Source organism: Oncorhynchus clarkii, chromosome 20 (genome assembly GCF_045791955.1).
Source record: "Oncorhynchus clarkii lewisi isolate Uvic-CL-2024 chromosome 20, UVic_Ocla_1.0, whole genome shotgun sequence".
NCBI classification, from domain to species: domain Eukaryota; kingdom Metazoa; phylum Chordata; class Actinopteri; order Salmoniformes; family Salmonidae; genus Oncorhynchus; species Oncorhynchus clarkii.
This window is the reverse complement of record NC_092166.1, coordinates 17,322,831-17,335,648: the sequence shown is the minus strand read 5'-3', so window position 1 is coordinate 17,335,648 and position 12,818 is coordinate 17,322,831. Positions and strand designations below refer to the sequence as shown.

Below are 12,818 nucleotides of genomic sequence, written 5' to 3'. Positions count from 1 at the left end.
TAAAACAGGCTTAGGATGTTCCTTTAATAATGAGCCTATTTTTTATTCCTGATAACTGAACATTGGACAAGGAATCGAGTGTATAGGAGTGTATAGGACAGAGACAGAGACAGAGACAGAGTGATGCTGAGAGACAGTTCGACAGGAAGTCACATTTTTTACTTAGAAGGAGGATGTCAGAGAGAATGTGGGAATTAGCAGTAGAGTCATGCTCCTGACTTGTTATGACTTTCAGTTGTCAAGAGTGAGATTAACAATATTACAACTGTACAACTGAATATCAACACAGGAGGTGAGTTAAAATAGAAATCTTAATAGTGCTAGCTAGCTAATTTAAAACTGTTTACTGGTGGTAACCATAGTAACATGGCCACCGTGGCAGCGCTAGAAACAGCAGCAGCAGCAGAGACTGAGAGACCACAAACCCATTTTTAGAGTTTCCAGCAGAAAACAAATCAGAGAACGAAATAATACATTTTTAACACGGAATTCAGAGGAAGAATCCGGAAATGTTGTTTGCCGACTGCTCACACAACAGGACTGTTACAAACCTTTACACAGACCACACCTCTGCATACAGCTGTAACCAGGCATTTCAGCTATACAACAAAGAAAGTAGCATCTGTAAGGGAAGGCAAATACACATTTTTGAGGACAGTGAAAAGGACCAGGAAAACAGGTTTCTGATGGTAAACGTGTACCAGAACGACACTGTCATGGTTCAGGGCAGTGAGGCTGCAGTCAGCTCTTTTGTGCAGGACTTAACCACCCTAGGGAAGTTAGCGGAAACTAAAAAGGATAAGGAAAGTACCCCGACCTCTCCCCTCACCTCACCTCAGGCACTCAAACATCAGGAGCCCAGGCCCAGATCCACGCAACAGGTCTATCCTCCCCCCTGCCTGCCTACGACCACCAGAGCCATGACCACTCCACCATCAGCCTGCTGAGAGACAGGCTGGCTCTGTTAGAGGTAATGGTTACTGAGCTAAAGGAGCAGCCCCCCAGCTACACCACCACCAGCCTGCTGAGAGACAGGCTGGCTCTGTTAGAGGTAATGGTTACTGAGCTGAAGGAGCAGCCCCCAGCTACACTACCATCAGCCTGCTGAGAGACAGGCTGGCTCTGTTAGAGGTAATGGTTACTGAGCTAAAGGAGCAGCCCCCCCAGCTACACCACCATCAGCCTGCTGAGAGACAGGCTGGCTCTGTTAGAGGTAATGGTTACTGAGCTAAAGGAGCAGCCCCCCAGCTACACCACCTCCAGACACAGAGCTTCTACAGGACCAGCTCAACCAGTGCAGGAACCAACTGAAGAACTCTGTCCAGCAGCTAAGAGAGAGCCTTACCACAGCGCTTGAGGAGGTAAAGGCCACCATGAGGAGAGAGCCTTACCACAGCGCTGGAGGAGGTAAAGGCCACCATGAGGAGAGAGCCTTACCACAGCGCTTGAGGAGGTAAAGGCCACCATGAGAAGAGAGCCTTACCACAGCTCTGGAGGAGGTAAAGACCACCATGAGGAGAGAGCCTTCCCACAGCGCTTGAGGAGGTAAAGGCCACTATGAGGAGAGAGCTAGTGCAGGTAAAGGAGGAGATTGCAAAGGAGTTGTCTGTCATCAAGAGGGTTCTGCAGCATAGAAAACAGACTGTAGAGACGCCTAGAGAGAAGCTACAGCTCCTCACCACCCCATAGCGCACCCCACAGGCCCCACCCACCACCAGAGCTTCACCACCTCCATCGGCGCAGTCAGACGTGACCGGGCCCAGCCTACTACCCCTGACCAGACCACCACCTCTAGCAGATCAGAGAGGCAGCCCCCCCTGGCCCAGACCTGCCCCCCCTCCCCTCCATAGGGCCCAACAGCAGGACCAGCACAGCTCATCTGAGTTCCTCAGAGGACAGGATAACTCTGTAGGATAGAGTGAGATTAAACAGCTCCTCCAATACATCTTTCACTAAACTGCACTAAACACACACACAGCTATTGTACTAAACGTTTACTTGTTCAATGAATAGGAAGAAGGGAAAAAGACATTACAAATGTTTGTTGTTATCCTGTTTATCTCACTCTGAACAACTTAGTAGTTAGTAGTTACTGTATTTTTGACTGTGCTATTTTTTATTTTTGCAACATGAAATCTCTATCAGTTAGCATGTGGAACATTCATGGCCTAAACTCATCAACCTTTGGACTGAAGAGTTTAGCACTGGAGTTAAAAAAAATCTTAAACAACATCATCATTCTGCAGGGGACGTGGTGTTAGGCAGACACTGTTACTCACTGTCCCACAGGCTACAGAGAGGTAATTGTGCCGTCACAGAAACACAGCTCTGTCAATAGAGGCAGAGACTCTGGAGGATTGATTATTTGGTACAAACCCGAACTACAAAATCAAATTGATCCCCTGAAATGTGTTATATATCACATTTGGAAAAAAATGAAAAATAACTTGTACGGGCAGGAAACATATGTGTTCCTTTGTGCAATATATATCCCCCCCTTCAGAATCCACATATTACTCAGAGGAGATATTCCCCTCCCTTGAGGAAGAGACGTGCCATTTCCAGGACCCAGGGAAATGTGCTCATCTGTGGGGACATAAAAGAGCGCACAGGAACACCTGATCTAATGACCGACACGATAGGACAGCTTTATTACAGGCCATACTGTTTCTAACGGTCTTCATCTCCCCCATAGAAACAACAGTGACAGCACCATCAACAAAAACGGAAGGGCTCTATTGCAGCTCTGTCGAAGCCTGGGTCCTTTGCCAATGGTAGGTTACAGGGGGACTCTTTAGGGAGATTCACCCATTGCTCACATCTTGGCCACAGCACAGTAGATTACAGACTTTGAACCTTTCTCTTTCAGCTCATTCACTGACAAGCCACTAACCCCTCTGTCTGATCACAGCCAAATGACCTTGTTCCTCATAAGATTTGACATGGAAACAACCACACATTCACAGCCCAGTTAGCGGTACAACATCAGAAATTCATACAGATGGGCCCAAAACAGCACAGAAGAAAACCAGAAAGCAAACAATAACCAAAAAATCCAAACACTCTTAGATAACTTTCTGGATACCACATTCACTCACAGTAAAGAAGGCATCATTCTAGCAGTACAAAACATCAACTATATATTCAGACAAAAGAAGAACAACTGAAATTGATCAAAAACAACTAACCAAAATGATGACAACTGGTTTGATGCAGATTGTAAAATTATAAGGAAAAAACTTAGAACACTATCCAACCAAAAGCACAGAGAGACAAATAATGGTGAATTACGCCTTCATTACTGTGAGACTTTAAAACTCAATAAACTAGAGGTCGACCGATTATGATTTTTCAACGCCGAAACCGATACAGATTATTGGAGGACCAAAAAAAGCCAATACCAATTAATCTGCCTATTATTATATATATATTTGTAATTATGACAGTTATAAGACACAAATAAGACAAATAAGACACCTTGCTTTCCCTGGTGCCAATTCAATGTAACAGTCCCACACTGGTGCTCTGCTTTTCTCTGCCATCTGTAAAATTAATATAATCGTACACACACAGCTCTCTGAAGTGACAGGGATACTGAAGAGTCTGTTTAGGAGACACAAATACTCTCAACTGTTTGAATAATAAAAAAATAGAGTTTAAGTTACCTGTGATGAATGTTGAAAACAAAAACTGTCATTTCTATATGCAAGAATAAGAATTGACTACCAAAGTGTGAGTCATAATTCCCATGACACCTTCCAGCAAAATCTGAAAAGCGCTTCCTTCATTCATTTATTCCGTAGGATCTTTTTAGATTCACTTCAGCAGTTTGTTTTACTCACTGCTTTAGCACACTCTGCCAACCCAGATGTCTTAGCCGTGTCTGAATCCTGGCTTAGGAAAACCACCAAAAACCCTGAAATCTCCATTGCTAACTATAACGTTTTCCGCCAAGATAGAACTGCCAAAGGGGGCGGTGTTGCAATCTACTGCAAAGATAGCCTGCAGAGTTCTGTATTACTTTCTAAGTCTGTACCCAAACATTTTGAGCTTCTACTTCTAAAAATGCACCTTTCCAGAAACAAGTCTCTCACTGTTGCCGCTTGCTATAGACCTCCCTCTGCCCCCAGCTGTGCCCTCGATACTATATGTGAACTGATTGCCCCCTATCAATCTTCTGAGCTCGTGCTACTAGGTGACCTAAACTGGGACATGCTTAACACCCCGGCCATCCTACAAAATAAACTTGATGCCCTCAATCTCACACAAATGATCAATGAACCTACCAGGTACAACCCCAAATCAGTAAACACGGGCACCCTCATAGATGTCATCCTAACTAATTTGCCCTCCAAATACACCTCTGCTGTTTTTAATCAAGATCTCAGCGATCACTGCCTCATTGCCTGCATCCGTAATGGGTCTGTGACCAAATGACCACCCCTCATCACTGTCAAACACTCCCTGAAACACTTCTGCGAGCAGGCCTTTCTAATCGACCTGGCCGGGGTATCCTGGAATGACATTGACCTCATCCCGTCAGTAGATGATGCCTGGCTATTCTTTAAAAGTGCCTTCCTCACCATCTTAAATAAGCATGCCCCTCTCAAAAAATGTAGAACTAGGAATAGATATAGTCCTTGGTTCACGCCAGACCTGTCTGCCCTTGACCAGCACAAAAACATCCTGTGGCGTTCTGCATTAGCATCGAATAGCCCCCGTGATATGCAACTTTTCAGGGAAGTTAGGAACAAATATACACAGGCAGTTAGAAAAGCTAAGGCAAGCTTTTTCAAACAGACATTTGCATCCTGTAGTACTAACTCAAAAAAGTTCTGGGACCCTGTGAAGTTCATGGAGAATAAGAGCACCTCCTCCCAGCTGCCCACTGCTCTGAGGCTAGGAAACACTGTCACCACCGATAAATCCACTATAATTGAGAATTTCAATAAGCATTTCTCTACGGCTGGCCATGCTTTCCACATGGCTACCCCTACCCCGGTCAACTGCCCAGCACCCTCCACAGCAACCCGCCAAAGCCCCCACCATTTCTCCTTTACCCAAATCCAGATAGCCGATGTTCTGAAAGAGCTGCAAAATCTGGACCCCTACAAATCAGCCAGGCTAGACAAACTGGACCCTCTCTTTCTAAAATGATCTGCCGAAATTGCTGCAACCCCTATTACTAGCCTGTTCAACCTCTCTTTCGTATCTTCTGAGATTCCCAAAGATTGGAAAGCTGCCGCGGTCATCACCCTCTTCGAAGGGGGTGACACTCTAGACCCAAACTGCTACAGACCTATATCTATCCTACCGTGTCTTTCTAAGGTCTTCGAAAGCCATGTTAACAAACAGATTACTGACCATTTCGAATCCCACCATACCTTCTCCGCTATGCCATCTGGTTTCAGAGCTGGTCATGGGTGCACCTCAGCCACGCTCAAGGTTCTAAACGACATCATAACCGTCATCGATAAAAGACAGTACTGTGCAGCCGTATTCATCGACCTGGCCAAGGCTTTCGACTCTGTCAATCTCAACATTCTTATTGGCAGACTCGACAGCCTTGGTTTCTCAAATGATTGCCTCGCCTGGTTTACCAACTACTTCTCTGATAGAGTTCAGTGTGTCAAATCGGAGGGCCTGTTGTCTGGACCTCTGACAGTCTCTATGGGTGTGCCACAGGGTTCAATTCTCGGGCCGACTCTCTTTTCTGTATACATCAATGATGTTGCTCTTGCTGCTGGTGATTCTCTGATCCACCTCTACGCAGACGACACCATTCTGTATACTTCTGGCCCTTCCTTGGACACTGTGTTAACTAACCTACAAATGAGCTTCAATGCCATACAACTCTCCTTCCGTGGCCTCTAATTGCTCTTAAACGCAAGTAAAACTAAATGCATGCTTTTCAATCGATCTCTGCCCGCACCTGCTCGCCCGTCCAGCATCACTACTCTGGACGGCTCTGACTTAGAATACGAGGACAACCACAAATACCTGGGTGTCTGGTTAGACTGTAAACTCTCCTTTCAGACTCACATTAAGCATCTCCAATCCAAAATAAAATCTAGAATCGGTTTCCTATATCGCAACAAAGCATCCTTCACTCATGCTGCCAAACATACCCTCGTAAAACTGACCATCCTACCGATCCTCGACTTCGGTGATGTCATCTATAAAATAGCCTCCAACACTCAACAAACTGGATGCAGTCTATCACAGTGCCATCCGTTTTGTCTCCAAAGCCCCATACACTACCGACCACTGCGACCTGTACGCTCTCGTTGTTTGGCCCTCACTTCAAACTCGTCGCCAAACCCACTGGCTACAGGTTATCTAGAAGTCTCTGCTACGTAAAGCCCCGCCTTATCTCAGCTCACTGGTCACCATAGCAGCACCCACTCGTAGCACGCGCTCCAGCAGGTATATCTCACTAGTCACCCCCAAAGCCAATTTCTCGTTTGGTCGTCTTTCCTTCAAGTTCTCTGCTGCCCATGACTGGAACGAATTGCAAAAATCTTTGGAGGTGGAGACTCACATCTCCCTCACTAGCTTTAAGCACCAGCTGTCAGAGCAGCTCACAGATCACTGCACCTGTACTTAGCCTATCTGTAAACAGCCCATCTATCTACCTACCTCATCCCCATACTGGTATTTATTTATTTATTTATTTTGCTCCTTTGCACCCCAGTATCTCTACCTGCACATTCATCTTCTGCCGATCTACCATTCCAGCAATTAATTGCTATATTGTAATTACTTCGCCACCATGGCCTATTTATTTCCTTAACTTACCTCATTTGCACTCACTGTATATAGACTTTTTGTTTTCTTTTGTTCTACTGTATTATTGACTGTATGTTTTGTTTATTCCATGTGTAACTCTGTGTTGTTGTATGTGTCGAATTGCTACGCTTTATCTTGGCCAGGTCGCAGTTGCAAATGAGAACTTGTTCTCAACTAGCCTACCTGGTTAAATAAAGGTGAAATAAATAAAAAATATATATATATAAAAAAAAATAAGGTCTGTGTTTCGTGTAGGCTTACACCACCTTGCCAATTTGATAACTGTGTAGATATCCAAAGGACAAGGTAACTCTGATCAATATTGGCTAAATATAAGCAAATATGTTTTTTTTGTAGAGTGGATTTATTAAAATATGTTGACAAACGTTACCTTATCCTAGCGAGATTTACAGGAGTATCAAAATGCCTAGGCGGTTTAAGCCTGCACAAAACACAGACCTTATTTGAAGTAGATCAAGACATTCCCTATGGAAGACATCAACGGTAAAATAACGAAGGAACCTGTCATGATGTTGGCATCTTTGGGTATAGCAAGCCCCATCCCCCTCTCCCTGCCTCCCCCTTTCCTCCTTCAACTAGGTTGCTGTGGTCAGAGAGACGTCGTAAATTCCTGAGGATCTCCTCATGGACACACAGCATAGAGAGAGTACATTTTCACAGAGGACAAAGGAAATCTTTCCACCTCACAGAACTTGAGGAACGAACAAATTTCGTGTTCCGGCGAAAGTATAAAAGATCGGTGAAGAATCCAGCTACGAACTGGTCCATTTGTCACAACTTGGGAAAGCTCATGGGAGACGGTGTGGCCACATTACCATAACGAAGTTTATATAATAGCCTCAGATATGAGGTTTATATCTAATTGTTGTATAAGATGAATGAGTGAGTATGATACTGTTTGCATAATTGTGTAATATGATTTTGGACTGTTTAATGAAGAAAAATACAATTCCCTTTTGATTTGAACTAAATCAGAGGACCGCCCCTGAGCCCAGTTAGGGTCAGGCCTCCTGGGACAGCACTTTCTCGTCCCTTCCGAATAAAACCCCCACTCGGGTTTTCGATCAGCAGACCGAGCTTACCTCAATTACGAGATGGCTAAAGGGTGCAGATCATGTTTTTCTCCATTAGGAGAGCACAAAGGTTGTAGACCATTGCTGAATCTTTTAACACGTGGTTAAACTCTTAGACTATCGATACCGACAGAATAAGACAAGTCTTTGATATTAATTACTATTCTGCAGCTAGGAATTCGGTATCATTGAACGCGAAGAAAGACAACCGCCTATACATCCATTCTATAACTAAACAAATTAATCTCACTCTGAACTATCCACTATAACCACGACAGAGAGAGAGAGGGAAAGATACGGACAATTCTACAAAAGAAACAAACTTTTCACCAGCGATCAAGGCGACACACTGAGCGTAAATATATATTGATTGCAATTGTTCCCGAATGAGTGAGCGTTCATGTGCAAAGGATTAGCATTTCAATTGTCGACCCCCACTTCCCCTTTTCTCTAACAAGCCGCCATGCCGGTTTAGCCCACTAGGGCACATTCTCGTATCATTTCATATAACCACATTTACCTTGGTTGTTTGTTTGTTTATGCATTTCTGTGAATTACTTAGTTAGTAATAAATAAATGATTTAAGACAATTGATGTATGGATGACTCACAGTGAAGACTGGGTTCGTGCAGATAACCAACAATTTATGACTTTTGGAATGAGACTAACGTGAGGTAAAGTAAATAATTCATTAATTCGAAGACTAATTGATCAGATAAAATATCTGAAAAGTTATTTTAGGAAATTATAACTTTGTAATCTGAATATTTTTCCTTGGTGCCCCGACTTCCTAGTAATTACGGTTACATGATTAATCAGTCTAATCGCGTAAAAACTATCAGTCTTCAGTTAATGAGAGTAAAGACACGACAATCCCCTTTCATGTTCCGCCACAAGTTATTCTTGGAATTATGACGCGTCAACTCTTTCCCTCTATACCATTTGTATTTCATATACCTTTGACTATTGGATGTTCTTATAGGCACTTTAGTATTGCCAGCCTAACCTCGGGAGTTGATAGGCTTGAAGTCATAAACAGCGCTGTGCTTCAAGCATTGCTAAGAGATGCTGGCAAATGCAGTAAAGTACTGTCAGAATGAATGCTGACAAGCCTGCTGCTGCCTACCCACTGCTCAATCAAAACATAGACTTAATTATAATATAATAAGCACACAGAAATATGAGCCTTTGGTCATTAATATGGTCAAATCTGGAAACGATCATTTTGAAAACAAAACTTTATTTCAGTGAAATTCGGAACCGTTCCGTATTTTATCGAACGGGTGTCAACCCTAAGTCTAAATATTGCTGTTACATTGCACAACCTTCAATGTTATGTCATAATTAGGTAAAATTCTGTCAAATTAATTATGGTCTTTGTTAGGAAGAAATGGTCTTCACACAGTTCACAATGAGCCAGGAGGCCCAAACTGCTGCATATACCCTGACTCTGCTTGCACTGAACGCAAGAGAAGTGACACAATTACCCTAGTTAATATTGCCTGCTAACATGAATTTCTTTTAACTAAATATGCAGGTTTAAAAATGTATAATTCTCTGTATTCATTTTAAGAAAGATAAATTAACATTGGCTATATGCAATGCAGGACAAGCTAGTTAACCTAGTAATATCAACCATGTGTAGTTAACTAGTGATTATGTGAAGATTGATTGTTTTTTATAAGTTAAGTTTAATGCTAGCTAGCAACTTACCTTGGCTCCTTGCAGCCACAAGGTCCTTTTGATGCTGCACTCGCGCAACAGGTGGTCAGCCTGCCACACAGTCTCCTCGTGGATTGCAATGTAACCAGCCATAATCGGCGTCCAAAAAGGAAGATTATCGATTGATATGAAAACTTGAAATCGGCCCTAATTAATCGACCATGTCATAATTGGTCGGACTCTACTATAAGCGTACACTCAGAACCAAAAAAACACAGTACAACAGCAAGCAGCTGGCAGTAGTTGAGGAGTCCATAAACACAAACTAAAAAAATTGAGGAATTAGCTTTATAAAAGGGTGACATATGGACACCCATTTTAAAACATTCTACAAAAATCATTCAACTTGATGCAAACACAGAACAATGCCAAATTAATTCGAAATTAAAATGATTAGAAAAAGCTGTAAAGGACCATCAAAATACATTGGACTCCCCAATTACTGACCAGGAGCTCTATAAGAAACTTCAGGCCCTCAAATTTAAAAAAGCATGCGGACCTGATGGCATCCTACATGAGATGCTCAAACTCACTAGTGCAACATTTCAATTGGCTATATTAAAACTGTTTAATTTGATCCTGAGTGTAGGTTATTTCCCTGACATCTGGAATCAAGGACTCATAATCCCAATATTTAAGAACGGAGACAAATCTTACCCTAACAATTACAGAGGCATTTGTGTGAACAGTAACCTGGGGAAGGTTTTCTGTAGTATTATAAATGTAAGAGTTCTAAACTTCCTTAATAAGCACTATGTATTGAGTAAAAGCCAAATTGGATATATACCAAAACATCCCACAACCGATCATATTTACACCGTACACACCCTGATAGATAAACATGTCCACCAAAATAATACCAAAATGTACACTTGCTTTATCGACTTCCAAAAAGCCTTTGATTCTATTTGGCATACAGGATTGTTCTACAAAATTATTTAAAGTGGTGTAGTGGGTGAAACATTACATAATTAAATGAATGTATACTGGCAATATGTGCAGCATCAAAATTGGGAAGAAAATAACTAAATTCTTTAACCAGGGGCGGGGCCTTCGTCAGGGTTGCAATCTGAGCCCTGCACTCTGCAATATTTACATTAACAAATTGGCCACTATTCTAGAAAAATCCTCAGCCCCTGGTTTTAGTCTCCACAATTCAGATGTTACATGCTTGTTCTTCGAAGATGACCTATGCCTGCTGTCACCCACAGCACATGGCCTACAGCAGAGCCTGGACCTGCTAGAGCAGTACTGCCAGACCTGGGCCCTGGCAGTAAACCCCAAAAATACTAAAATAATGATTTTCCAGAGAAGATCCAGATCTCAGGGAATTAGTCCAAAGTTCTCAATTGGTACAAAATATAGAGTACTGCACACACTACAATTTCTGAGGTTAAAAAATAAGCTCAATTGGACACCTTAATCAGGCAGTGAATGAACTGAGAGAGAAAGCACGCAGGGCATTCTAAAATGTTGCTGAAAATAATTGAATTGCACACATTGTACTTTGTGGCAGTGGGATGGGGGTCCACAATATTTCACCCAATGGGACAAACACCCCATTGAAACACTGCATGCAGAGGAACACTACAAACAATGCATTTCATTACAATGATCTAACTATCAATCGATACAACTGCTCAAAATGATAAGTAACTGTTGCGTTACTCTTAATTCATAGTTTTACAGAAACTGACAAACAATATTCCATGTTTAGATCATGAAAGTTTCAGGATAACGAGATCCATTGACACCAATTACTTACTACCAATGAACCAATTGGACTACATTATCTATGGATGTAATGTTTCATCATCATTCTTTATCACACTGTTTCTATGGTCCCATGTACCACTTTTCCAGACCATGCATTGAATTGAATGAGTCTGGACATTCTCCTCTGACCCCTCTCATTACCAAGGTGTTTTTTCCCAAAGAACTGCCACTCACTGAATGTGTTTTGTTTATCACACCATTCTCTGTAAACTCTAGAGAATGTAGTGTGTAAAAATCCCAGGAAGGCAGCTGTTTCTGAGATGCTGGAATCACCATGTGTGGCATCAACAATCATACCACGGTCAAAGTTGCTTAGATTACTCATCTTGCCTGTTCTAATGTTTGGTCGAACAACATCTAAAACTCTCTACTCTATATACTCTATATATTGAGTTGCAGGCAGCCACATGATTCGCTGTTCGAATGTAACCTTCCTTGATGAGCTAAATCAGGTCTGTAGAGCTGATGGCATGACCTATGTCACTGTGTGGGATAATGTCAGGTTCCACCATGCTCAAATGGTGCAAGCATGGTTTCAGGCCCATCCACAATTTACCACCCTGTGCTTACCCCCATACTATCCTTTCCTTAACCCTATTGAGGAATTTTTCTCCACATGGAGGTGGAAAGTATATTGTAGGTGCCCTCACGAACAAGCCACCCTTCTCCAGGCCATGGATGACGCATGCAATGACATCACGGCAGATCAGTGTCAGGCCTGGATTCACCATGCAATGACATCACGGCAGACCAGTGTCAGGCCTGGATTCACCATGCAATGACATCACGGCAGACCAGTGTCAGGCCTGGATTCACCATACAATGACATCACGGCAGATCAGTGTCAGGCCTGGATTCACCATACAATGACATCACGGCAGACCAGAGTCAGGCCTGGATTCACCATGCAATGACATCACGGCAGACCAGTGTCAGGCCTGGATTCACCATGCAATGACATCACGGCAGACCAGTGTCAGGCCTGGATTCACCATGCAATGACATCACGGCAGACCAGTGTCAGGCCTGGATTCGCCCAAAGATTCTTCCCAAGATGTTTGGCTAATGAAAACATCCATTGTGATGTGGATGAGAACCTATAGCCAAATCCACAAGACAGGGTTGAGGGAAATATAGAAGTACAGTAATCAATCTTTTGTTTTGCTTTTTACAGTAAGCCAGGTGAGGAACACTGCAGTGATGTTTTACAGTAAGCCAGGTGAGGAACACTGCAGTGATGTTTTACAGTAAGCCAGGTGAGGAACACTGCAGTGATGTTTTACAGTAAGCCAGGTGAGGAACACTGCAGTGATGTTTTACAGTAAGCCAGGTGAGGAACACTGCAGTGATGTTTTACAGTAAGCCAGGTGAGGAACACTGCAGTGATGTTTTACAGTAAGCCAGGTGAGGAACACTGCAGTGATGTTTTACAGTAAG

General features: G+C 42.8%; 1 protein-coding gene and 1 pseudogene across 2 annotated transcripts in view; one reads left to right on the top strand and one right to left on the bottom strand.

Moving 5' to 3' along the window:
- The window catches only part of LOC139376024 (ephrin type-B receptor 1), a 325,295-nt gene that overhangs the window by 178,679 nt on the left and 133,798 nt on the right, over nt 1–12,818 (bottom strand). The gene's annotated exons all lie outside the window — the stretch shown is intronic.
- LOC139377481 (girdin-like) overlaps nt 1–12,818 on the top strand; it is a 30,354-nt pseudogene that overhangs the window by 9,077 nt on the left and 8,459 nt on the right.